Source organism: Corythoichthys intestinalis, chromosome 9 (assembly GCF_030265065.1).
Source record: "Corythoichthys intestinalis isolate RoL2023-P3 chromosome 9, ASM3026506v1, whole genome shotgun sequence".
Taxonomy (NCBI): domain Eukaryota; kingdom Metazoa; phylum Chordata; class Actinopteri; order Syngnathiformes; family Syngnathidae; genus Corythoichthys; species Corythoichthys intestinalis.
This window is the reverse complement of record NC_080403.1, coordinates 4045320-4071012: the sequence shown is the minus strand read 5'-3', so window position 1 is coordinate 4071012 and position 25693 is coordinate 4045320. Positions and strand designations below refer to the sequence as shown.

The window sequence follows — 25693 nt, the reverse complement described above, 5'->3', positions numbered from 1 at the left end:
GTAACACCACTGGTTTTCCCCCTTCTACCCAATTTTCACTTTTGTTTTGTTTATGTGGTCTTAAAGCAACACTTAGTAACTTTTCAGTTTTGATTGATTTTAGCTGGTGGACAGAAGCGGTAGTTTTTTGAAGACTGCATTTCCTATGAGGACCAGCACATAAGCGCATCGTGTCTTCCTATTATGGGTGTATAAGAAAATAATTGAGCAGCGCTGGTATAACTCAATACAAATTTATTTTGCAATGAACATTTAGCCTATCAATTAATTAGGTTCATATATGTGAGATATGTAGCCCTGACCCCCGTTTACCCAATCTGTTTGGTCTTGTTAATGTCCCGTCCCCAGCAAAAAGTGTACATGCATGTTATGCTGTCATATCGTCCCTACCAATGTTGAGCCCAAACCTACACCCTTGTAATATTCACAGTTACAATCCTAGTCTTTCATTTGGTTTAAATGAAGGAGTCGAATTTGGAAGACATCAATGTGACAGCTTTATTTTGAATACCCAGCAATTAGATTGTGACCAATGCCACCCATATGCTAATATCCTCCGCCTCTACCCCTCCCGCTTGCTGTCTGAAGGAAATTTGCCCAGTCCTCCGAAGAACAGAAGACACTCGTTACATATTTGCCGAGCTTCATTGGCTTCCCCCCCATTTTACTTCGTCATCTAATGACAACTTCTTCACTTCAGGAGGGGGCGGCTGCATTGGTGATTCAGCGCGCTCCAGACTCTCAGGTGTCTGTCAACGCATATATGGTCAGTCGCGACTGGAATACATTGTGGAATATTTACACTTTGTCTGGTAAGACTCGAACCTTCTATTTTACTAGATTAGCTAAAACAAATGTCTCGCGTGTGTCTAAATTACTTTTTCGGATTCTAATTGAGGTCTGTGCGCGGTTGGTTTTTACCTGCTTAAAAGTTGGGACGTGCAGCTCAACAGGCTGTGTTAAACTCCCGAAACCTCGATCTACATTGTAAATTATGACTAAATTGTCATGCTTCTTAAATGATGGTCCGCGAACAGGACACGAAATTTGCGCTCGTTAGAGGCTTCCGCTGATAATGATGCTAAAGAGGCAACAATGGTCATTACGCACAATTCAATTGTGAGGGGAGAGCGCAGACAACTAGTGTATTCCTAACTAGAAAATAATTAAATTTCATCCACTACCGACACTGTGGGACTGGTTCACGTTTTTGTGGTTCAGTGAGGTACATTTTGAAAATGTGATTTTAACGAGCCCGTCAGCAACAGACAGGATGTTACATTTATTAAATAGTACATTATTTTTTCAATCAAATAGTCTACATTAGCCTTGGAGCAACACCATGATTTATTTAGGAATGAAAGAATCCGTGGATATGACTCACGTCTCAGTGCTACACAATATTCTGCTTCTTCATGGACAGCACTTTTTTTTATTACAATTTATTTAGTACTTAATATTTTCCAAATCTGTTATTGTTAATCAGGAGAGACCAATCAGTCTGGATATTATACAGATATACAGTTAGGTTGTTCTTTGGGTTCAAGTTCAACCATATAAACATGCACCCAGCCTCATGTGACCGCAATCATCCAAATGGTAAATTAGCTTTACCCAGAAACATGTTGCCTCATCAGGTGGTAAAGGAAATGTAAAAATGTCAGATCTATTTGAATTGTGCATATATTCTTTGTCTGATTTACTTAATATATACAGTACAGTATTCTTTAAAAAAAAAGCACTTGAAAACTGAATGTCCTCTATATGCTGATATGCAGTGTTTCTCAATTATTCCCCCTCCAGGAAGACGTAAACATTTCGCACCCCCCTCCCCCCCCCACCCCCTCTGTTATTATATTTCTGCCGCCGGGGCAAATAAGTATTTAGTCAACCACTAAGTTGTCCCACTTGAAAATATTAGAAAGGCCTGTAATTGTCAACATGGTTAAACCTCAACCATGAGAGACAAAATGTGGGGAAAAAAACCTTGATTTTTAAATAATTTTGCAAATCATGGTGGAAAATAAGTAAGAATTTGGTCAATACCAAATTTCATCTCAATACTTTGTTATTTACCCTTTGTTGGCAATAACGAAGGGCAAACGTTTTCTGTAACTCTTCACAAGCTTTTCACACACTGTTGCTGGTATTTTGGCCCATTCCTCCATGCAGATCTCCTCTAGAGCGATGATGTTTTGAGGCCGTCGTTGGGCAACATGGACTTTCAACTCCCTCCGCAGATTTTCCATGGGGTTGAGACCTGGAGACTGGCTAGGCCCCTCCAGGACCTTGAAATGCTTCTTACGAAGCCACTCCCTTGTTGCCCTGGCTGTGTGTTTGGAATCATTGTCATGCTGAAAGACCCAGCCACGTCTCATCTTCAATGCTTTTGCTGATGGAAGGAGATTTTCATTCAAAATCTCTCGATACATGGCCCCATTTATTCTTCCTTAACACACATCAGTCGACCTGGTCCCTTTGCAGAAAAACAGCTCCAAAGCATGATGTTTCCACCCCCATGCTTCATAGTGGGTATGGTGCAATTCAGTATTTTTCCTCCAAACAAGAGAACCTGTGTTTCTACCAAAAAGTTCTATTTGGGTTTCTTCTGACCACAACACATTCTCCCATTCTCTTCTGGATCATCCAGATGCTCTAGCGAACTGCAGACGGGCCTGGACGTGTACTTTCTTCAGCAGGGGGACATGTCTGGCAGTGCAGGATTTGAGTCCCTAGCAGGGCATTGTGTTACTGATAGTAGCCTATGTTACTGTGGTCTCAGCTCTCTGTAGGTCATTCACTAGGTCCCCCCGTGTGGTTCTGGGATTTTTGCTCCCCGTTCTTGTTATCATTTTGACACCACGGGGTGAGGAGGGAGTTGAAAGTCCGTGTTGCCCAACAACAGCCCCAAAACATCACTGCTCTAGAGCAGATCTGCATGGAGGAATAGGCCAAAATACCAGCAACAGTTTGTGAAAAGCTTGTGAAGAGTTACAGAAAACGTTTGGCCTCCATTATTTCCAACAAAGGGTACATAACAAAGTATTGAGATGAACTTTTGGTATTGACCAAATACTTATTTTCCGCCATGATTTGCAAATAAATTCTTTAAAAATCAAACAATGTGATTTTCTGGTTTTTTTTCCCCACATTCTGTCTTTCATGGTTGAGGTTTACCCTTGTTGACAACTACAGGCCTCTCTAATATTTTCAAGTCGGAGAACTTGCACAATTAGTGGTTGACTAAATACTTATTTGCCCCACTGTCCGAAGTATCATTTGTCAATAAAGTTATTAGAATTACCCCTCTGCATAACATTGTGACCTTTTTAATATTAAAGAAAAAAGTATTATAGAGCAACTTACAATAAAGTATACCTTTATTAACATTGTTTTGTTTGTAACAGAAAAGACTTGAAATGTGTCAATTTGCCTGAATTAACAAAAAAAAAAAAAAAAAAATCCAAACTGTAAAAATACACTCAAGGTACATTCCCAGACAGCCGATCGACGTTGAATAAACGTTTGATTTTCCATCAAAATCATCAGTATGGTCGACATTGAAATTTTCGACAATAAAAAATGTTGAATGTTATGGTGGCTGGAATGTTCGACCCAAAAGCGCAGCAATGAGGAGGCAGAGGTGACGAGGAGCCCGAGGGCGTGTTTATTAAACAAGAAAATAAAAAAGGAATGACGAGAGGTGGAGGCACTGCAGAGTTGGAAGGCTGAGATGGCTTGGAGTTGCTGTGAAGAAAAGGGATATGAATAAGTCAAAGTTTGGTTGCGTGAGTGGCCTGTACTTTACCATGTGAGGTTAGGTGAAGCTCTGGCATTGAATGACGTGCAGACCGGTCTTTTGTAGTGGCAGGCTGTTGATTGTGAAGTGGATGCAGGTGTGGTGATTGATGACAGGTGTGCACAGCAGAGTCAGTGAGGAGTGGGGGGAGGAGGAGGTGAAGGCTAGGCTGAGTGAGCCATAACAGTTGAATCAACATTGCAAATACCGATGAGACCTGACAGTGACGTTGAAACAACGTTGTTCCATGGTGTGTCAGGCGATGGTTGGGTTAACATTGTTTTATAGTTGATGAAATAATGTTGACAAATAGTTGGATTTTTGATTGACCGGGATATATGATTGAAAAGGGTGTTATGGTCAAACAATAGTTGTGTTGGTGGTTGACCGGGAAGACAGCATATCACCTCAAATGAACTCCACTGGAAGCGCCTCATTTAAGAATAGCCATATTTAAAGGTAAGCCTGTTGCTTTTCTTCAGAGCCGTCATCAGCAATGATGTCTTACGGTAGAATGAACCGCGTTTGTCATCAAAGATGTATATATAACGGTTTGCCTGACACAACGTGACAAAGTTGCTGAAATTGTAAGAAACGGAGCATTTGCTGTGATTGACATATAAGCAAAGACCTACTTAGCCTGGATGTTAGCCGTGTAGAACTTAGTTTCGGCAAACGTAATTCTTTTTCCAATTAAAGCACTAAAATCACTAGATATTACACAATCGAGCCTTGTCTAAATTAATTTATTGAACACCAAGACAGTGCGGTCATTTTCCCATCGTAGCTAGCTAGCAAATCTAGCTCCTTTCCCACATGCAGCCCTCATTTGGTTTGAGATTGGTTGAGAAACTCACTTCACCACAAAATACTGAAGTATGTTAAACTAACCCATGATACCTGCTTGAATTCCTTGATATGATTGAACTGTGAATGACCTTTTGTTTGTATTTTTCAGATACATTGAAGAGGTAGATAGGGATGGACGCATCACAATATGCATTTGCTGCTGTTGTGCAGAAGTGGCTACGCTATGCCTTTGACCGCGTTTGTGGCAAAGTTTGCAGCGAAGCTCGTTAGACTGAGAAGGAGTCTTAAGTTTGAAATAAGTTTACTGAACGTTAATGAAGTTTTCTATTGTTGTGACTCAAAAATAATTCAAAATCTAGCCAAGTTTTTATTATTTATTATATATATATATATATATATATATATACAGTATATATGTATATGTATATACATATACACACACAAATTTTGTTGTCTATTGTTCATCCATAATTATTTTATTAGTCGGCCTAGCTGTTTCTTTTTGCTCCAATAATATTGATAATCGAAATGACATTTAGGTTTTGTAAGGATTTCAATGTTGGAACAACATTAATCAAGGGTGCAAAAGTGATGACAAATAATGTCAGGTGTCAACGTTGATATAGGATTGACAGCGGAATGTTGATTCAACATCTTTTCAACGTCTGTCTGGTATCTGGGTTTTTTGACCGTTGATCATTTGGTAGTGATGGCCGTAGTGATGGTGATGATGGCGATGATGATGACAACATTGGGAATTGACTGTATTCTCAAGGAAATTGTAAGGAGTGAATTGGGGGTCAGACGCCAAAAAAGCTCAGCTTCTTTCCACTCCTTTTCGAGCTAAATATTTATTTGTTTGTATTTATTATAATCAAGATTACGGTACTGTTATTATATATATTTTTTAACCCTTTTGCTGTTGTATTTCTTTATTACTGCTCGAAATCAATCAATCAATTGTGAAAAATAAAACTGAATAAAACCAATAAATAATAACAAATTCAAATTGATTAGCAACATTAACTCATGAGGACAATATGCCAAACAATTAGACTGAAAAAACAAAAATAAATAGAACAAAAACAGCTGGGGAGATGTACAATTTTTATTTTTTGCTGCAGGCAGTGTCAGCTCCTTTTCTATGGTGTGGGGCTATTTTGCACTGAGCAACTTAATATGCACCTTATATGATGCAAACAGTGCTCGCTGGTTTACTGATGTAATTCTGACCAAGCGGGACGATTGTTGGCAATATTCGGCACGTTTTCGTTGAAAAAAAAAAAAAAATCAAGCGGCTTATCTATGTGATTAGGGTCTAATGTCTTTAAAGTGGCATCTGAATTGATTTGGCTTCCTGCTGTCCGCTGCAATCATTTGTAGACACAAAAAACAGAGTGGTCTTTCCTCGTCTCCCACTGTATTATTGGTCAAAGTCAAAAGCCAAACACTACATACACTTTGTCATTTCCTCATCTTAGCTCTTCATATATCTAGTGTTTTTTGCTGTGTGCTCTTGTTTGGTTCAAAAATACTGCGCACACTCTGAAAATCAGAGCGCCACTGACACCCACTGAGTGGATGTGCAATTACACTTTATTCCAGTATGGCAAAAAAGTATGTTCCCTGAGGTCACATGCGCCACCCCTGGCATCACTCTGTGCAGGGGGGCGCGACCCTCTGCTTGATAAGTACTGGTTTACAATAACGTGAAGTCGCAAGAATGACGTGTCAGCCCTGTTGAAGAATACCATTTGATGTACATATTATGTTCAAGTTCTGATTCAACAATTCAACTTTAATTGCTACTCCTACGTTATTTAAGGACAGAGCTGAATAATATTTGGTTGGTGTATTCTGAGGATATACGCTAGTCAGCGATCCTCGAAGCACTTTTTTTTTTTTCTTAGTGGTGATTAAGTAGACCAATTACTTGTGGACTTATTTTTACCTGTAGTTTATCTGAGTTAGCCAGTAGAGGGTATGCATGCTCTTCGGATGTGCTTATCATGTGGCCGTTTATGGAGTGAACGGTCATAGTTCATTTGAACCTGTTAGGACTATACCCCGTTATATTTTTTTCACAGAACACAGCGGCTTGCATAATAAAAAGGCTTACATGTGGATATTTTTATAATGCTTACTTGTTGAAAGGTAAACATGGTTTTAGTAAATTTTGTTCACCATACGTGGTAGGCCTATCATGGTGACAATGCCACTTTTGGTGCATTTAAAGTCCTTACTTACAAGTGCGAATCTTTTATTATTCAACTACACTCTGAATTACCCAGTGTGTTTTTTTTTTATTTTTTTTTTATCTTTTCGCATGTAGCAGCTTGCTATGTTCGATAGAATTCAGTGAAATAGAAAGATCATTTTAAAAAATTCCTGCATTCTATAGTTTATTATGTAAAAGTAACTTTTGAGTACTTATATTATGCATTATCACCAAATTTGAGTCGAAATATCAATATTGTTTTGTAATGTTGTGTGATATTTGGGGGGGGAAATCAATCACGAAAACGGTCATTTGTATGACAATATCGATATGCCACCATATAGTATATTTTTAATTATCTGGCGAAAAATAATCCATTAATTATAACAGATTCCCCCCACTCCAACTCACTTTATTTTTTTATTTGACATAAAACATTTCTGGGGGAAAACATTAAATGTTTCAAGTACTGTGCAACGTAAGCAGCTCAGTAGCATACAGTGGGACAAATAAGTATTTAGTCAATGACAGCGGACCAATAGCCGCTCTCAACCATTGGCGGTGCAGCTTTTTCACATGTAGGAAAAACAACATACGAGAGTAAAATGTCAGTGGTCTGGACATACAGTGGGGCAAATAAGTATTTAGTCAACCACCAATTGTGCAAGTTCTCCTACTTGAAAAGATTAGAGAGGCCTGTAATTGTCAAAAAGGGTAAACCTCAACCATGAGAGACAGAATGTGGAAAAATAAACAGAAAATCACACTGTTTGATTTTTAAAGGATTTATTTCCAAATTAGAGTGGATAATAAGTATTTGGTCACCTACAAACAAGCAAGATTTCTGCCTGTCAAAGAGGTCTAACTTCTTCTAACGAGGTCTAACGAGGCTCCACTCGTTACCTGTATTAATGGCACCTATTTTAACTCATTATCATTATAAAAGACACCTGTCCGCAAACTCAGTCAGACACAAAACTGCACTATGGCCAAGACCAAAGAGCTGTCGGAGGACACCAGAGACAAAATTGTAGACCTGCACCAGGCTGGGAAGACTGAATCTGCAATAGCTTGGTGTAAAAAAATCAACTGTGGGAGCAATTATTAGAAAATGGAAGACATACAAGACCACTGATACTCTCCCTCGATCTGGGGCTCCATGCAAGATCTCACCCCGTGGCGTCAAAATGATAACAAGAACAGTGAGCAAAAATCCCAGAACCACACGGGGGGACCTAGTGAATGACCTACAGAGACCTGGGACCAGTGACGTGCGGTGAGGTTCGTGGTTGGTGAGGCACTGACTCCTTAAGTGTCAGATTTACAAATATATAACCAAAAAGGGTAGCTTATTCAATTAACTACTGGTTATTTCATATCTCATCAGCATTCTTCACAAAACACACACACACGGTACATATTACAGATACATAAAGGTAGAAAATAACGTGCATTTGCGCTACACTCTCCATGTGTTGGAATTTCCATCGCAAGTCTTTAGTTCATACAACATAAATGAGTACAGAGTGGTGTACAAAACCACAGATTTCAATTTTGACCTTTTGTGAAATATTCAGTTGTTTTTAAAACTTGAATCTGATACTTAAATCAATTTAATACAGATTGCTCAACAAAAAGCATGAAAAGAACAAGTATATTTTATTTAAGGGCAAAATTTAGTTTTAAAGTATTAAGATTAAAATGAAAACTGTGGTCTTACCTTTATTTGTAGATGAAGTCCATGCGCCTGCCCTTCGCCACAAAAACCTCAGTTACTTTGTTGTAAAAGTCCTCCTTATTTTCCTTTAGTTTTAAAAGTCTCTCCGCCTCAATGGAGATGATCGCCAGGGAGGAAAGTTGTCCTGAATCGGTCCTATTCCGACTGTATCACATCACCGATTGCTTCAATTAGATCGTTCTGTATTCTATTTGACAAGCCAGAAAACACAGTGGATGTGTCCAAATGTCTAGCTAACCTCTCATCTTTCTCAGCAAAAGCGTATAAAAGTTCGACATAATTGCCACGATTAGTAGAGCTTGCCCTCTCATCGTTACCACGAAATGCTAACTCCTGCTTAGCTAAGAAGCAGGTTGCATTAATGAGGTCTTTCAAAATCTCGCGGTTCTCCTTTACCTTAGCATTGTGGGTGCTAACGTTGAGCCGCCGCTGTTCGTTCAAAGCCAAATCGATCCTTGAGCTTCCAAAAAATTTTAAAGCAGTCTGGCTTTGAATGTGTGTGTACGATCTCTCATGTTTGCTGAGACTTCGTGGTAAATTTTTCATGTCACAATATCCCGTGTTAGTCCAGACATTGGCACAAGTTGAGAACAAAAGGTATGGGAAGCAGTAAAGGCAGTTTTTCGAAGGACAGCCACACAGCCAGTCTTTTCGGGTGTACCACTCCGTTTGAAAAGAGCGAGTTATCTTAGACTGTCCCGTAGTTTGAAGCAAACCTTTTAGCTCCGGCGTTGGTCTTCCTCTGTTAATCAGGTCCACTTTTGATTGAAAGTCCAGTTTTGAGAATTTTTTAAGTTTGGATATATAATCCTCTTCCATTTTGGGAGTCCGATGTCGACGTAGTAAACAATACAAAACGGCTCGCCGCAGTGCACTTGATTCGCCTGGCGCCATTACCTGTTGGCTCACGTTCGCCCCCTTTCTGTGCGGCAGCGTACTATCTGCCGCAACCTGTGCCTTTTCACTGTGGTTTTATTTCCCATCAGCAAAACTAAATATGTCGCTAACAAACATTAAACTTTAAGGGTTAAAGACATTAGCCAGACTGTGGAAAATCAGGTCAAATAAACGTATCTGGAAACATTATAATGGCGACATGCAGATGTACGGCAACCAGCACGCTCCAATTCCATGTATCAACCCAGTTTGTTATGGATTGCGCAATCAGAGGTGAGGGTTTACTCGTTGCTGCCGCACCTCTCGTTTCATTTCGTTATTTGAACAGGAAATGGGCAAATTCAGCGATTTTGACTATAAAAAATGTTTGAAATGAGTCATACATTAAGAGCAATGGACAAATATTAATATAAATTTGATGCTATAATTATTTTTTTGTCATGATGACAGGTGAGGCTCTGCCTCACCTGCCTCCCCTGACCGCACGTCACTGCCTGGGACTACAGTAACAAAGGCTACTATCAGTAACACAATGCGCCGCCAGGGACTCAAATCCTGCACTGCCAGACGTGTCCCCCTGCTGAAGCTAGTACACGTCCAGGCCCGTTTGCGGCTCACTAGAAAGCATTTGGATGATCTGGAAGAGGACTGGGAGAATGTGTTATTGTCAGATGAAACCAAAATAGAACTTTTTGGTAGAAGCACAGATTCTCGTGTTTGGAGGAGAAAGAATACTGAATTGCATCCAAAGAACACCATACCCACTGTGAAGCATGGGGGTGGAAACATCATGCTTTGGGGCTGTTTTTCTGCAAAGGGACCAGGACGACTGATTTGTGTAAAGGAAAGAATGAATGGGGCCATGTATCGAGAGAATTTGAGTGAAAACAAGGGCACTGAAGATGAGACATGGCTTGGTCTTTCAGCATGACAATGATCCCAAACACACAGCCAGGGCAACAAAGGAGTGACTTCGTAAGAAGCATTTCAAGGTCCTGGAGTGGCCTAGCCAGTCTCCAGATCTCAACCCCATAGAAAATCTGTGGAGGGAGTTGAAAGTCTGTGTTGCCCAACGACAGCCCCAAAACATCACTGCTCCAGAGGAGATCTGCATGGTGGAATGGGCCAAAATACCAGCAACAGGGTGTGAAAAGCTTGTGAAGAGTTGCAGAAAAGGTTTGGCCTCTGTTATTACCAACTATGGGTACATAACAAAGTATTGAAAAGAACTTTTGGTATTGACCCAATACTAATTTCCCACCATGATTTGCAAATAAATTCTTTTAAAATCAAACAATGTGATTTTGGTTTTTTTTTTCACATTGTGTCTTTCATAGTTGAGGTTTACCCATGTTGACAATTACAGGACTCTCTAATATTTTCAAGTGGGAGAACTTGCACAATTAGTGGTTGACTAAATACTTATTTTCCCCACTGTACATATTTCTGCTGAAATGTATAGATAGGTAATCTTCTACTTATACTTGTGACTAGTGGCTTTGACTTTAAAGACTGCTGTATATTAATTTAGCATAAAATCGTTAACAACACATGAATTAAAATTGATACTGGAACAAAGTGTTGACTGTGTTCTGTGTGGATTGTAAAGTATACAGTGCTAACCAAAAGTATTGGCACCCCTGCAATTCTGTCAGATAATGCTCAATTTCACTCAGAAAATGAATGCATTTGCAATTGCTTTGGTAGTAATATCTTAATTTATTTTGCTTGCAATGAAAAAACACAAAACAGAATGGGAAAAAAATTAAATCATTATCATTTTACACAAAACTGTGAACAACCCCTTCCGGTATCCATCATTGCGTTTCTTACAATGTTCTGCTGGAATTTTAGACCATTCTTCTTTGGCCAACTGCTCCAGGTCTCTGAGATTTGAAGGGTGCCTTCTCCATACTCCCATTTTCATATCTCTCCACTCGTGTTCTATGGGATTCAGGTCTGGATTTATTGCTGGCCACTTTTAGAGTCTCCAGTGCTTTCTCTTAAACCATTTTCTAGTGCTTTTTGAAGTGTGTTTTGGGTCATTGTCCTGCTGGACGACACATGACCTCTAAAGAGACCCAGCTTTCTCACACTACAGTATACTGCAAAACTTGTTGGTAGCCTTCAGACTTCATAATGCCATGCACACGGTCCAGGAAACCTCCGCCGTGTTTGACTGTGGGCACTGTGTTGTTTTCTTCGAAGGCCTCGTTTTGTTTTTCCTGTAAACTCAGGTGATGCCTTTTCCCAAAAAGCTCTCTTTTTGTCTCATCTGACCAGAGAACATTCTTCCAAAACGCTTTTGGCTCAGGTAAGTTTTGGCAAACTCTAGCATGGCTTTTTAATGTCTCTAGGTCAGACGTGGGGTCTTCCTGGGTATCCTACTATAGAGTCCCTTTTCATTCAGACGCCGACGGATAGTACGGGTTGACACTGTCATACCCTGAGACTGCAGGACAGCTTGAACTAGTTTGGATGTTAGTCGAGGTTCTTTTTCCACCATTTGCACAATCTTTCGTTGAAATCTCTCGTCAATTTTTCATTTCCGTCCACATCTGGGAGGTTAGCCACAGTGCCATGGGCTTTACACTTTTTGATTACACTGCGCACAGTAAACACATGAACATTCAGGTCTTTAAAAAATGGACTTGAAGCCTTGAGATTGCCCATGCTTCCTCACAGTTTTGCTTTTCAAGTCCTCAGACAGTTCTTTGGTCTTCTTTCTGTTCTTAATGCTCAATGGCGTACACACAAGGACACAGGACAGAGGTTGAGTCAATTTTAATCCATTTTAACTGGCTGCAAGTGTGATTCAGTTATTGCCATCACCTGTTATGTGCCACAGGTAAATAACAGGTGCTGTTAATTACACAAATTAGAGAAGCATCACATGATTTTTCAAAGGGTGCCAATACTTTGGTCTGGCCCATTTTTGGAGTTTTGTGTAAAATGATATTGATTTTTTTTTTTTTCCATTCTCTTTTGCGTTTTTTCATTGCAGGAAAAATAAATGAAGATGTTACAACCAAAGCATTGTAATCGCAAACATTTTCTGGGAGAAATTGAGCATTATCTGACAGAATTGCAGGGGTGCCAATACTTTAGGCTAGCACTGTATGGCGAAAATGAAGATAGACATTTAAAATTTCAATCAAAGGTTTTCTTTCATTTTGGAACACAATCGCCACTTAGTGCTGCTGAGGCAAATGTAACGCCAAGTTCATATACATAGGGATCACAGCGTGTAAATGAATAGTGAGAAGGAGCAACGTATAAATACTGTACCTTGGTAAATGTGCACACTCAACTATAATGAAAGGGATCCTACTAGCACGTTGATAATCATTTGCTGCCTTGAAAAGAAAGTGAATGGCTCATTCAGTGGTGATGCCGCTCTAGGAAAATGTTGAATTGAAAAGCATACATGTTTGCCACCTGAGCCTAGCTGCCAAGACCTTCACCAAGGTTGAGCAATCTTAATTTGGATGGGCACCAAAGTCTAAAGAGGTTATTGTTTATAGTGGTGTAAAACAGTGGTGGCGCAGTGCAGTTTCACACCAGGGCAGACGACGACATATACTGCATTCCCACAAACAGTGGATGTAGGGCATTTTTTGACTTTTCCTGAATAATATTCCAAGGTGTTAGTGGTAAAGTGGTATCTCGACATAGGAGCACATTGGCATATGATCCTTTCTTGTTCCGGCGGGATCCGGCACAAATTAACCCCTAGATACTGTCCACCGTAGCCGATGCCAACAACAACATGAAAAAAAGTGAAAACTTCCCACTCAACCGCACCTCTCTCCCTCTCGTCAGTCACATTATGCATTCAGGAACAGCATGACAACAAAACCGCCACATTAGGACCCGATTTGTTACATTATTATCATTATTATATTATTATTACGATTTGTGTTTATATTTTATTTGTTTTTGCCATGTGTAATCTCTATTTGTAATTGTGCCAGTAGTATTTATTAAGGATTTACTGTAGGTTTTTGGGCTGTGGAACGAATCAATTGAATTATAATGTATTCTTATGGGAAAATCCCGCTCAACATACGACCATTTCGATTTACAAACCAGGTCCTGAAACGAATTAAACATGTCCAGTGGTAAGAAAAAGTATCTGAACCTTTGAAATTTCTCACATTTCTGCATAAAATCACCAGGAAATGTGATCTGATCATTGTCAAAATCACACAGATGAAAAAAGAGCGTCTGCCTTAACTAAAACCACCCAAACATTTATAGGTTTTCATCTTTTAATAAAGATAGTATGCAAACAAAGACAGGAAGGAGGAAAAATAAGTAAGTGAACCATCACATTTAATATTTTGTACTCCCCTCCCCATTCCTTTTGGCAGCAATAACTTCAACCAGACGCTTCCTGTAGCTCTAGATCAGTCTGGCAAATCGATCAGGGCTAATCTTCGACCATTCTTCTCTACAAAACTGCTGTAGTTCAGTCAGATTCCTGGGATGTTTGGTATGAATCGCTGTCTTTAGGTCATGCCACAGCCTCTTAATGGGGTTGAGGTCTGGACTTTGACTTGGCCACCCCAGAACATGTATTTTGTTCTTCTGAAACCATTCTGAAGTTGATTTACTTCTGTGTTTTGGATCATTGTCTTGCTGCAGCATCCATCCTCCTTTTAACTTCAACTTTCTGACAGACAACCTCAGGTTTTCCTGCAAAACATCCATATAAACTTTTGAATTCATTCTTCATTCTTGATTGCAAGTTGTCCAGGCCCTGAGGTCGTAAACAGCTCCCTTCACCATGCTTCACGGTGGGGAAGAGGTGTTGATGAGTCGTTCCATTTCTCCTCCACTAATGGCGTTGTGTGTTACTCCCAAAATATTCAACTTTGGTTTCATCAGTCCACAAAATATTTTGCCAAAACTTCTGTGGAGTGTCCAAGTGCCTTTTTGCGAACATTAAATGAGCAACAATGTTTTTTTTTAGACAGCAATGGCTTCCTCTGTGGAGTCCTCCCATGAACACCATTCTTGGCCATAGTTTTACATATAGTTGACGTGTGCACAGAGATATTGGACTGTGCCAGTGATTTCTGTAAGTCTTTAGCATACACTCTAGGGTTCTTTTTTATCTCTCTGAGTATTCTGCCAAGAACTCTTGGCCTCATCTTTGGTGGATGGTCACTCCTTGGGAGAGACGCAACAGTGTCAAACTCTCTCGATTTGTAGACAACTTCTCTGACTATCGATTGATGAACATCCAGACTTTTAAAGATGGTTTTGTATGCTTTCCCAGCTTTATACAAATCCACAATCCTTGATCGCAGGTCTTCAGACAGCTCTTTTGACCGAGCCATGATGCATATCAGACAATGCTTCTCATCAAGACATTTCTTACCAGGTGTGTGTTTTATAATTGGCAGGGCAACTTTAACCACCCATCAGTGATTTGGCCACAGCTGACTTAAAATGTTTGGCAAAAATTGGTTTCAATTCAATTTTAATTCAAGTCTCCTTAGGCCAGTGCTTCTCAATTATTTTCTGTTACGCCCCCCCAAGGAAGACGTAAATGTTTCGCGCCCCCCCCCCCCCCCCAACTCTCTGCCGCCACTGTAAATAGTATCATTCGTCTATATTACTATTATAAGTACGCCTCAGCCTAACATTGTGTCCTTTTTTTTCTATTAAAGAAAAAAAGTAACATAGATCAACTTATAATAAAGTATAACTTTTTTAACATTGTGTTGCTTGTAATAGAAAAGACGCGCATCAATTTGCCTGAAGTTAAAAAAAAAAAAAAAAAAGTCACATCCAAACTGTAAAAATACACTCAAGGTACATTTTTGACCATTTGATACTGAAAAATAAAATGTAATAAAATCAGTAAATAATAACAAATTCAAACTGATTAGAAACATTTACTCTTCAGGACAACATGCCAAAAAATTTGACCGAAAAAAAACAAAACTGAATAGAAGGGGGAGAAAAAGGTCTTTGGACAGAAGGAAAGTTTTTATTTTCGCTGATTCACCACAGTGCTCACTGGTTTACTGATATAACACTGACAAAGCGGGACGATTGTGACAATTGGCAATATTCGGCACATTTTCGCTGAAAAACAATCAAGCGGCTTATCAATGAGATTGAGGTCTAATGTCTTTAAGTGGCGTCTTAATTGATTTGGCTTCTCCGCTATAATCATTTTTAGACTCAGTAAACAGTGGTCTTTCCTCATTTCCCACTATATTAAAAGTCAAAGGCAAACGGCCCGAAAAAAGCGCATTCTCGGCGGCCGAGGGAGAACCGTAGGTGAGGGCGGTGGTCGTGACGATCCCAAGCCGAAAACGGCACTTCTCGGCCGGACACGTGAGAACCGAAGAAGACAGTGGGTCGCTGCGTGAGTCCAGCTCTGCATGAGTCTCTTCCGTGTGCTCTTGCTTACTTCAAAAATACTGCACGCACTTTGAAAATGAGAGCGCCACTGCCACCCACGGAGTGGATGTGCAAGTACACTTTATTCTAGTACGGCAAAAAAAAAAAAAAAGCATGTTCCCCGAGGTCACTCGCGCCCCCCCTGGCATCGCTCTGCGCCCCCCCAGGGGGGCGCGCCCCACCATTTGAGAAGTACTGCCTTAGGCAGAGGGTTCACTTACCGTATTGGCCCGGATATAAGACAGCCCTGATTATAAGACGATCCCCCTCTCACACAAGTTTAAAAAAAAAAAGACTTTTTGAACACTGAATTAATTTTTATACAGAAAATAATTACAGTACATCTGAAACAAATGATTATAACAATAAATTTGAGAGAAAAAGCATGTTATTTTGCCTCATTCAGATCCTAATATCTGAACATTTAAAAATGTAAACTAAAGTGCAATCACATTCGTAAATGAATGGCTGCTGGTTTTTGAAATGTAAAAAAAACATTTGTGATAAAACAACAAAATTGAAATAACGGCATTAACCATCAAAGTGAGTCTAACTGTAACTGTCATCTTGAAACAAATCTGAAAAGGGGAAAAACTTTACAATGAAATAATGCAAACTGGTTAAACATGAGAGTCGCTGAGACCTGTCATGCCAGAACATTACTCCTCAAGTTCAGCATTCGCCTCAATGATATCTGGCGCCATCTAGCGTTGTGAATGGGTATAATGTCTAGACCCCAGATATAAGACAACTCCCACTTTTTCAGTCTTATTTCAAGCAGTAATGTGAAGTAATTTCATAACACGCCAAATAGGGTAACAAAGTAATTAAACATTGTCCAACAAATAAAGCATGAAAAAATAATTTATATGTTGTATATTTGACAAAATAATCGTGTTTCCGAAGTTCGAGCCTGAAAGGGGACGAACCCGGAAGTGATACGTCACGCCGGGAACAGCGATGGCAGCTCCATACATACGGCCGCCATACAAAGCCCTTCAAACAATGATTCAAACAGCGATATAAGTGATAGATCGAGCGCAAGGGATGTGATCCAGGTTTTTGAAGAGTTGGAGGAAGAAGAGGAGGTTGGAATTTTATGTTGGACCTAACATGTATTAGCCAGACGCTAATCAGGATGCAAACAATGTGCCTAGACTACCTGACATGGAATGGATACAAGACCCATCGAGATTACAAGATTGGTAAGATATAGGCTGTTATTATTTTCATGATTTGAAGATGCAGGCATTTGCACATAATTTTATGTTTTTGTCTATCTGATGACATTGTTAAAAAAAATAATAATCAGACTTCATGTTCATTTTGGCAGATTTGGCAGCTCTCGTGCACATAAAATAATAATATAAAAACGTTGGGGGGAAAGAAGGAGATGAGTCGTTGATGTATTTCTCCACTTTATTGTGGCAACAATAAGAAAACAAAATAATAGCGGACTGCCGCCCCATTCGACCGCGAAATTTTGCTTCTCGCTGATCTCCTCCTCGCCTCCTACTACTCCAGCGTCTCTTAAACGGATCGTGCATAGTGTCTTGTTATGAGCTTTTTGTTTACAAATGTATCGAACACACGACGTGCTGACAACTTTGTTTCTTTATTAACACATGGAGCTAACAGTAAGAACACAGCTCGGCACAGCTCTCGGCAGGAAGTGGCGTCTAATGGCATGAGGAAATGTAGTTTTTTCACACAAGCGAACAGATTACAAAGCACCCCTTCAGTGTTGTCCCGAGACTACATTTCCCATGATTCACTGCGCGACTTGAGCCGCTCGCTGATTCGCTGCGAGATTGACTCAATGCCAACACGCTAAATTGTCACCTGTCAGCGGCTCTCGCAAAACACAAACTAGAAGGCTATCAAGCGATCACCGTGAAAGAAACGCTGAACCGTACAAATGCAATGCAATGCTTAAAGCATGAAGGTGGAAATACATAATACAAATACAAATAAATGTGCGCAAACTCACCAGTGGTGTGTGTCTCATACTGCAACGTGACCGTGAATTACCGCAACGCCAACCCGCTTATGTGCACATCCACAACCCTTTCCCGATTGACAGTGGCTTAACCCTTTGGGACAAGATCGTAGATGACGCACAATTTAAACACCCTTAACCTAGCGAACGCAACAACAACTATGATCGGGGATTGCCACCAGTTAACTTTCGGCTAACGTCTTTAGCTTATACTGTTCATTCCTCAACAGTTGGCAGCTCTGCTTTGACAAAGTCATCAGTCATCTATCCAAAAATCACACTTACTTTTTGGCAAATCCTTGATCATAAGCAGACCGGTTAAGGAAGCAGGCATCTTCGAAGTGTTTGCAGCAGAGAACACTACTCGATGATGGCGTGAAATTCATTCGCTTTGTGCGAACGAAAGATGTCCATTTACGTGCCCCGCTATCCTTTGGCCACTCATACAACTTTTCGTTTGAGTGAGAACAAAACATCGCCACACATCGCCGTGGCGTCTTACCGAGAAGCAATGCAACAAACAATACTGTTCTATGGCGGACTTCCCTCGCACTTCTAGGTGTGACGTAGTTTCCAAAGAAAAGCATTTTTGTTGTCAAGGGTGTTGCTATGGGTTAAACAAAGAATCTGGAAGGGTTGCGTTAAAAAAATAACGAAAATATGCTTATAATTGTTTAGCCATTGATATTATTCAAAAACATGGTTGGCCAACCTTACTTCTCATTACTGCTTTCAATGCAAAAAACAGTCTTATATTCGGGCCAATACGGTACTTACATTTCCCCCTTCTGTCATTGTTTGCATGCTATCCTCATTAAAATATGAAAACCTATAAATGTTTGATGGTTTTAGTTAAAGTAGACAGTGTATTTTTATCTGTGTGATTTTCACAAAGCTCAGATCAAATTTGATGGTGATTTTATGCAGAAATGTGAGAAATTCCAAAAGGTTCAGATACTTTTTCATACCACTGTATGTAAAGGTACCTCTGTACATTGAAATTTATTTCAAATCCAAACTTTTGTTTAAAATTTAAAGGTCATCAATAGGTGTACTGCGGAGAAAGGCAGAGACTCCAATGATCTAACCAACATGCAGATGAGAACCAACTCAACAGTGTAGTCATGTCAGAATCTACCGGAACATTGTGAGACATGCCATGTCGACATAACACAGAATTATCAGTGATATTCATACAGTTATTCATCATCCATTCTGCCTGTCCTCACGAAGGTCGCAGATTTTTTCAAGCCTATCTTCAACAGCCTACCTTACATGTTTTTGGTGAGAAAACCCATGCAGGCATGGGGAGAACATGCAAACCCCACAGAGGAGGACCAGAGCCTGGTATTGAACACTTTATTTCAGAACTGTGGGATATCATGCTCTCCAGTCATCCACCATACCGCCATCTTTGATATCGTGCAAGGAATTATTTTGCAAAATCCTCCTGTGTGCTTTAGCAGGTGCCAATGTTTTTGGCACCCGAATACCCATCGCTGAATAGTTTTATGTATGTGTGGGAACAATAGATTTTATGAACTGAGAAAGTACAGGCAGTACCTTTACTTTACTGATGTGAAAATAGAAGGCGGCTGTTCAGGAGAAGCATGAAGTGGCACTTATTGTCATTTTCCTGAAAATGCCAAATGACACACACCAGTTTACAGAGGGAATGATGCCTATAAAAGCAAAGTAGGCAACACGCACACATACACATGCCTCCATGGCAACAGGTATAAGCCCATTAGAATATTTCCCCTTAGGAATAAACACACCAGACAAAGTAGAACAGAAGCTTGTCCACTGACTATGTTTTTGACATTAGGTGTCTTGTTGTGCTATACAATGTGTGCTTTGGAATTTTATGAATGCAAATAGATTACAACAGAGAAAAACATGCCATTAGTGTCTCTGTTTTTCTGATAAGTGTTTGTGGGCTGAGTGTATTTGCCACCCTCGTCTTCTGTGAGTGAGTGTTAACGACAGCCAGCTGGACAGCGAAGGACAAAGCACAAGGGAGTCACTTCCAACTCACACTTAATATCCCACTGTCACCATATTTTCTACACTGATTAAATGATTGAATCTTGTCAAAAGGTATTCAAAAATTAATTATAAAGACTCACACAGATCCATAACCTATCTATAAAGTGCATAAAAAAATTATGGATCTCCCGATCGCATATTTTTGCACACTGAGTCACCTGATTTTGAGAATCTGCCGATCCGATACAAAAAAGTGTTGTTGAAAAAAAAAAAAAGTTCTAAACATGTTACTGTCCCACCGTGCCGCCTTCATTATGTGAATTATTTTTAAACAAGAATAACGTAGAAAAATGTTTATCTTTATCAAATGCTCAAATCCAGGCACAGAGATTTTTTTTCTTTCTGGATGTTGGGTCACTTGAGCCACCCCCATGGCCTTTTTATAGCTAACTCCAGGGCACTGCTGACCAAGAAAAGCAATAGGTAGGAGAGTGAAAGACTGTACGAGCATGAAGCAAAAAAAAAAATTTTTTTTAATTAAAAACCCGATCCAATTCACCCGATTCCGATCCTCTGAAAAATGATGCGATCGGCACGATTTCCAATCACGTGATCGGGACATCCCTAATAACAGTGTTGCTAATCTTACTTTAAAAAAGTAATTAATTATAGTCACAAATTACTTCTCCCTAAAAGTAATTGCGTTAGTAACTCAGTTACCTGAATGTAAGAGTAATTAGTTACTTGGCAAAGTAACTGGTGATCATTTTCATCAAAAAAAAGGTTTTTGGGACAATTGGCCTATGGGGCGCCGTTTGTAAAGCAGAACATGCTGAAAATTACAACAACATTTTCTTACATTTAGCGCCACACAGTGTTAAAAACGGTGTGAAATTTATAGTCACTTTATTTTTCACATTTACAAAATTGTTTAGCAACTTAAATATTTATTTTTAAATGATAAGTATTGAACTTGAATGTGTAAATCCAGAACAAAATATTTATTTAAATGCAGATGTTAAATGTATTTCCGAAATGTAAATCTGATATGTATATCCTAAATATTTAACTGAAACTGAAACCGAAATATTTTATTTTAAATCTGAATTTTATATTTATATGCTAAATCGTAAATATAAATATAAATAATTAATATAAATACTAAATTTAAATGTTATATCTGGAAACAGTTGCAACTATGAATTTAGCGTAATATGGAAATTCACATGACTGGAGACCGGAAGTAACAAAATAAAAGCTGGAGCAGCTCAGACTGTTTGCTTACGTTGCTTGAAAATGAATAAAACCTTCTCAACAGTGGCAGTCGGCTCTTGTACGTGAAATCATTGTGATAATAACAATATCTAGGTAAAATACACATTTAGGAGAAAGCATTTAAAGAGTTTTAGTGGCACTTTTACGAACGAGCCCAGTAAAATTACTATGAATAGCCACGAGGGGTCTCTGTTGGACTGGACTGGACAGCAATGTTGACTTCTCTTGAAGGGCAGTTGAAGAGCTTTTGGATTTCGGTGTAATTTTCCAAATATAATCCAGACGAGTTCGTCAAAAACACCATGTCATTATTAACGCGTAACTGCAAGGGTAATTTTCGCTTTTTTTTTTGTATTTTTTTTTTTTTTTTGCACTCCGTTAATGGTCCCTTCCCAAACCTGTTGTAAATTGTTGATCCTATGTGACTTGTCTCGCCCTATGTTTGTATATTTGTATTTGTTGTTAATAAAGTTTGTATGAAAAAAAAACCTCCACAGCGAGAATAGCAGCAGCAACAGCAGCGATATCAGTGCTATTTCCACCGAAGTGGCCATTCAGGATCACTCTTTCGTGACTAACTATGCCAAGGGCTCTCAGGAAAGATGATCTACAATTAATTCCTACATGTTTGAACATAAGGCGTCAGATGATGACGATTTACTCGGTACAGCAGACGTTAGTGATGACGCCGACTCTTAGCGCCACACTTCACTAAAGACACAACAACAAAAATAATAAATAAAAGGGTCAGGGTTATTTTCAACACAAACTGTATTGTTTGCAGTGTCTTTTGGTCCTTATAGCCTTAGGGTTCGCTTGCTGTGGAGTGTCTACGGTTGCGTGCAGTAATTTACGTCACATTTTCAGGTTGGGAAGGGGCCATTAACGGAGTGCAAAAAAATTTTTTTTTTAATGTTTTTAAAAAGCGAAAATTACCCTTGCAGTTACGTGTTAATAATGACATGGTTGTTTTGAGGAGCTCGTCTAGATTATATTCGTAAAATTACATCGATATCCAAAAGCTCTTCAACTGCCCTTCAAGAGAAGTCAACATTGCTGTCCAGTCCAGTCCAACAGACTGCCACCGTTGAGAAGGTTTTATTAATTTTCAAGCAACATAAACAAACAGTCTGAGATGCTCCAGCTTTTATTTTGTTACTTCTGGTCTCCAGTCATGTGAATTTCCATATTACGCTAAATATATAGTTGCAACCGTTTCCAGATATAACATTTAAATTTAGTATTTATATTTCTTATTTATATTTACGATTTAGCATATGAATATAAAATTCAGATTTAAAATAAAATATTTCGGACATAAATTTCAGATAAATATTTAGGATATACATATTAGATTTACATTTCAGAAATACATTTAACATTTACGATTTAAATAAGTATTTAGTTCTGGATTTACACATTCAAGTCCAACACTTATTATTTAAAAATAAATATTTAAGTTGCTAAACAGTGTTGTAAGTGTGCAAAAAAAAAAAGGGACTGTAAAAATTTCAAACCACGTTTTTAACACTGTGTGGCACTAAATGTGAGAAAATGTTGTCGTAATTTTCAGCATGTTCTGCTTTACAAACGGTGCCCCATATTGGCCCTCGCCCAATTCTTTACCCTAATTTACCATTTACCCTGCATCAACCGTTAAAAGTAGTTAAAATTGCTCCCATTATTGCGTTAGTTCCCTTCTGTCTACTTTTGACATGTGGAAGTTTTAAAACTGTTTCATCATTTAAAGAAAGATTCAAGTCAAGATTTTGCCAATTTAGGAGTATTTTAGATAAAAAAGTTACTTAGGTTTGCTAGGAAGGTTCTCTACAACAGAGCCTTCTTAAGAAATCTACTGCTTTAAGATGGCGGCTGTTTACTAACGCATCTAGTTCCTATACTGTACATGTTGCTAACGTCCCCGTGTCTGTCATTTCGCATCTAGTTCTATATAATGTGATATCTACTGTGTCTACCATATCTACCATATCATGTGGGCGTAGTTTGTAGGCTATCAGCTACAGTCAGGTATTATTGGAGCCACCTAGCATCGCGTTTGCTCGGCATCATAACTTTTTTGCCTCCTCCCCACTCCTGCTCTGATCTGTCGTTTCGGTGGGTCCATCTCCCTAAGACTTTTATAACGTCATTCAACCAATATAGCAATGCATAGTAACGCACGCCTTTCCATCCTCAGTAATGGTAACGGTGTTGCCATGATGAGAAAAGTAATTAATTAGATTACTCACTACTGAAAAAAATAACGCTGTTAGTAATGCCGTTATATTCGAACGCCGTTATTAACAAAACTGCCTAATAATATTCTTTCTTTTTTGGCGGTTTGCCTCTGCATACTTGAAACCAATGACGTATCAAAAGGGAAGGAATCTGGCAGAGGGCATACGAGTCAATGGAAAACAGTAGTCGAGACTCGTTGACTCGTGCGACAAGTCAGAATATGAAATTGAAAGTGGGTCGAAGGAGGAAGTAAGTCCTGAAGAGCATGATACTGGGGCCGCTTAATAGGGGCCTATCTCCGTCAAAGCTGACCGAGTGGAAACACAGACAAAAAGCTTCTTACGTTGAAAATTCTTGTGAATAAATGCTTAAATCCCTGAATTCTTTATAGATATGGATGTAAAACTGTCTCGATTCTTGGTTGAAATTTAAAAAAAAAAGGGCAATTAGCATTTATTTTACGTAAATATGTCAAATGTGCTGCTAGTCTTTAAACCACTGTGGCGCCGCCTTATCACCACAAAAAGCTTTTTATGTTGAAAGTTCTTGTGAATGAAAGAGTACGTCCCTGAATTCTTTATAGATATGGACATAAAACAGTTTTGATTCTTTGTTAAAAGCACAAAAAAAAAAAAAAAAAAAAAAACAGGCACTTAGCATTTATTTTACGTAAATGTGCCGAATGTGCTGCGAGTCTTTAAGCCACTGTGGTGCCGCCTTATCACCACAAAGAGCTTTTTACGTTGAAAATTCTAGTGAATAAATGCTTAAATCCCTGAATTCTTTATAGATATGAAGGTAAAAAAGTCTCGATATCTTGGTTAAAAGCAAAAAATTGGGCAGTTAGCATTTATTTTACGTAAATATTGCAAATTATGACGCCAATGTCGTAGTAGTTAATTCCTCCCATTGATTTTTTTCACGTTTCAAAATGCATGCATGGTACGAAAATAATAATCAATAATCACCCTGAATCCTCCTGAGACAATACTTCCTGTTTGTATGAAGTACAACTTTTGTACTTTTTCAAACTAAATCCGGCGTTGGATCGCTGCATGTGTTTGGGAATAACTGCGACCGACTGAAGCGGAGTGTCGGATGGCCCCCTACTTGAAGGCGTGGCGCAGTGTCTGGGGATAATATCATTATGAAGTCTATGATACAGGTTCAAACCGGAGGTAGAATCATCATCACACGCCGCGAGAGAGAGAAAGGGTGATAGGGCACCTACTAAATGGTAACTATCTTACATTTATGCCTCTGGTCTCTACACAATAGCAAGCATATTGTTTGAAAAATTCTCTGAAAATATTCAAATCTAGTTAATTTTACTTACTTTTGGTGATGGGCCAACAACGGCGGCTAAAATCGGTTCCAGTGTTATTGTCAACCAAGGGCATAGGTTTGCAAAGGGACGGTAGGGACATAACACTCCCAAATTTTCAGCATGCTCAAATTGTCCCCACCAACTTTTAAGCAACCTTATTTGCAGTATATAATGACTTCAGTTATATAGGTATTTTAAATTGTCCTCCCATATGTTGTAGGGATAGAATAGACCAGACCAACACACCAGACTTAAGTAATCAGGATTGTTATTAGGCTCCTGCAGCACTTGCTGATGAGCTGATCATTTGATTCAGGTGTGTTAAAGGAGGAAGACATGGAAAACAAGCTGGATAGAGGTTCTGGAGGACTGGAGTTGGATACCCCTGGAATAGACCCTAGCATTATTAAGTAAATTATTTTCATTATGTTCGGACTTACATTTATCCATTTTCACTTGTTGACCTCCTTGTTGCCGGTCCATTATTTTCCTCTCAAATGCACGTTTGATTGGCTGATGAAATGACCCCCAAACATGCACACTCACACAGCCCTGACAGATTAATGTTGACAACATGCCGCCTCTTCCGCCCTCTTCGGAGAGGATATTAGAAGTTTTTTCCAGCCAGCAGCAGCCACTGTAAGTAATATAAACAGATGTCAATGGTGTGGAGGTGGAGGAAATAACACAAATTTTGCTACGAAGTACTAAGCTGCTAAGTCCGACCTGCATCAGAGTTAGCATAACATCAAACTGTGTGAACCTGCTAACCTGCAAAACTACTGCAGTCAGACCAGCCTCCACAAGGAACAATGAAGTCAAGCTAGCCGTCCCTCAATTGGATCATTGTTTGCATTATGTGCGTTTCAGTAATGCAACGCGGTGGCTTCAAAGCGCAAGTCCTCTTATTTAAAAAAAAAACAAACAAACAAACAAAAAAACAGGGAGCTATCCAAGAATGGGTCCACTTCACGGGGACACTG

General features: G+C 39.2%; 1 protein-coding gene across 4 annotated transcripts in view; it reads left to right on the top strand.

Moving 5' to 3' along the window:
• Nucleotides 1-628: 628 nt before the first annotated feature.
• The window catches only part of hrh1 (histamine receptor H1), a 41398-nt gene continuing 16333 nt past the window's right edge, over nt 629-25693 (top strand). The window contains exons 1-2 of one of the 4 annotated variants that reach the window (XM_057844860.1): nt 24457-24620; nt 25027-25120. The gene's annotated coding sequence lies outside the window, so the exon portion shown is untranslated. Of the gene's footprint in view, nt 813-3499; nt 4259-24456; nt 24621-25026; nt 25121-25693 lie in introns of those variants that run through there. The other 3 variants (XM_057844859.1, XM_057844862.1, XM_057844861.1) reach the window with 3 other exon arrangements.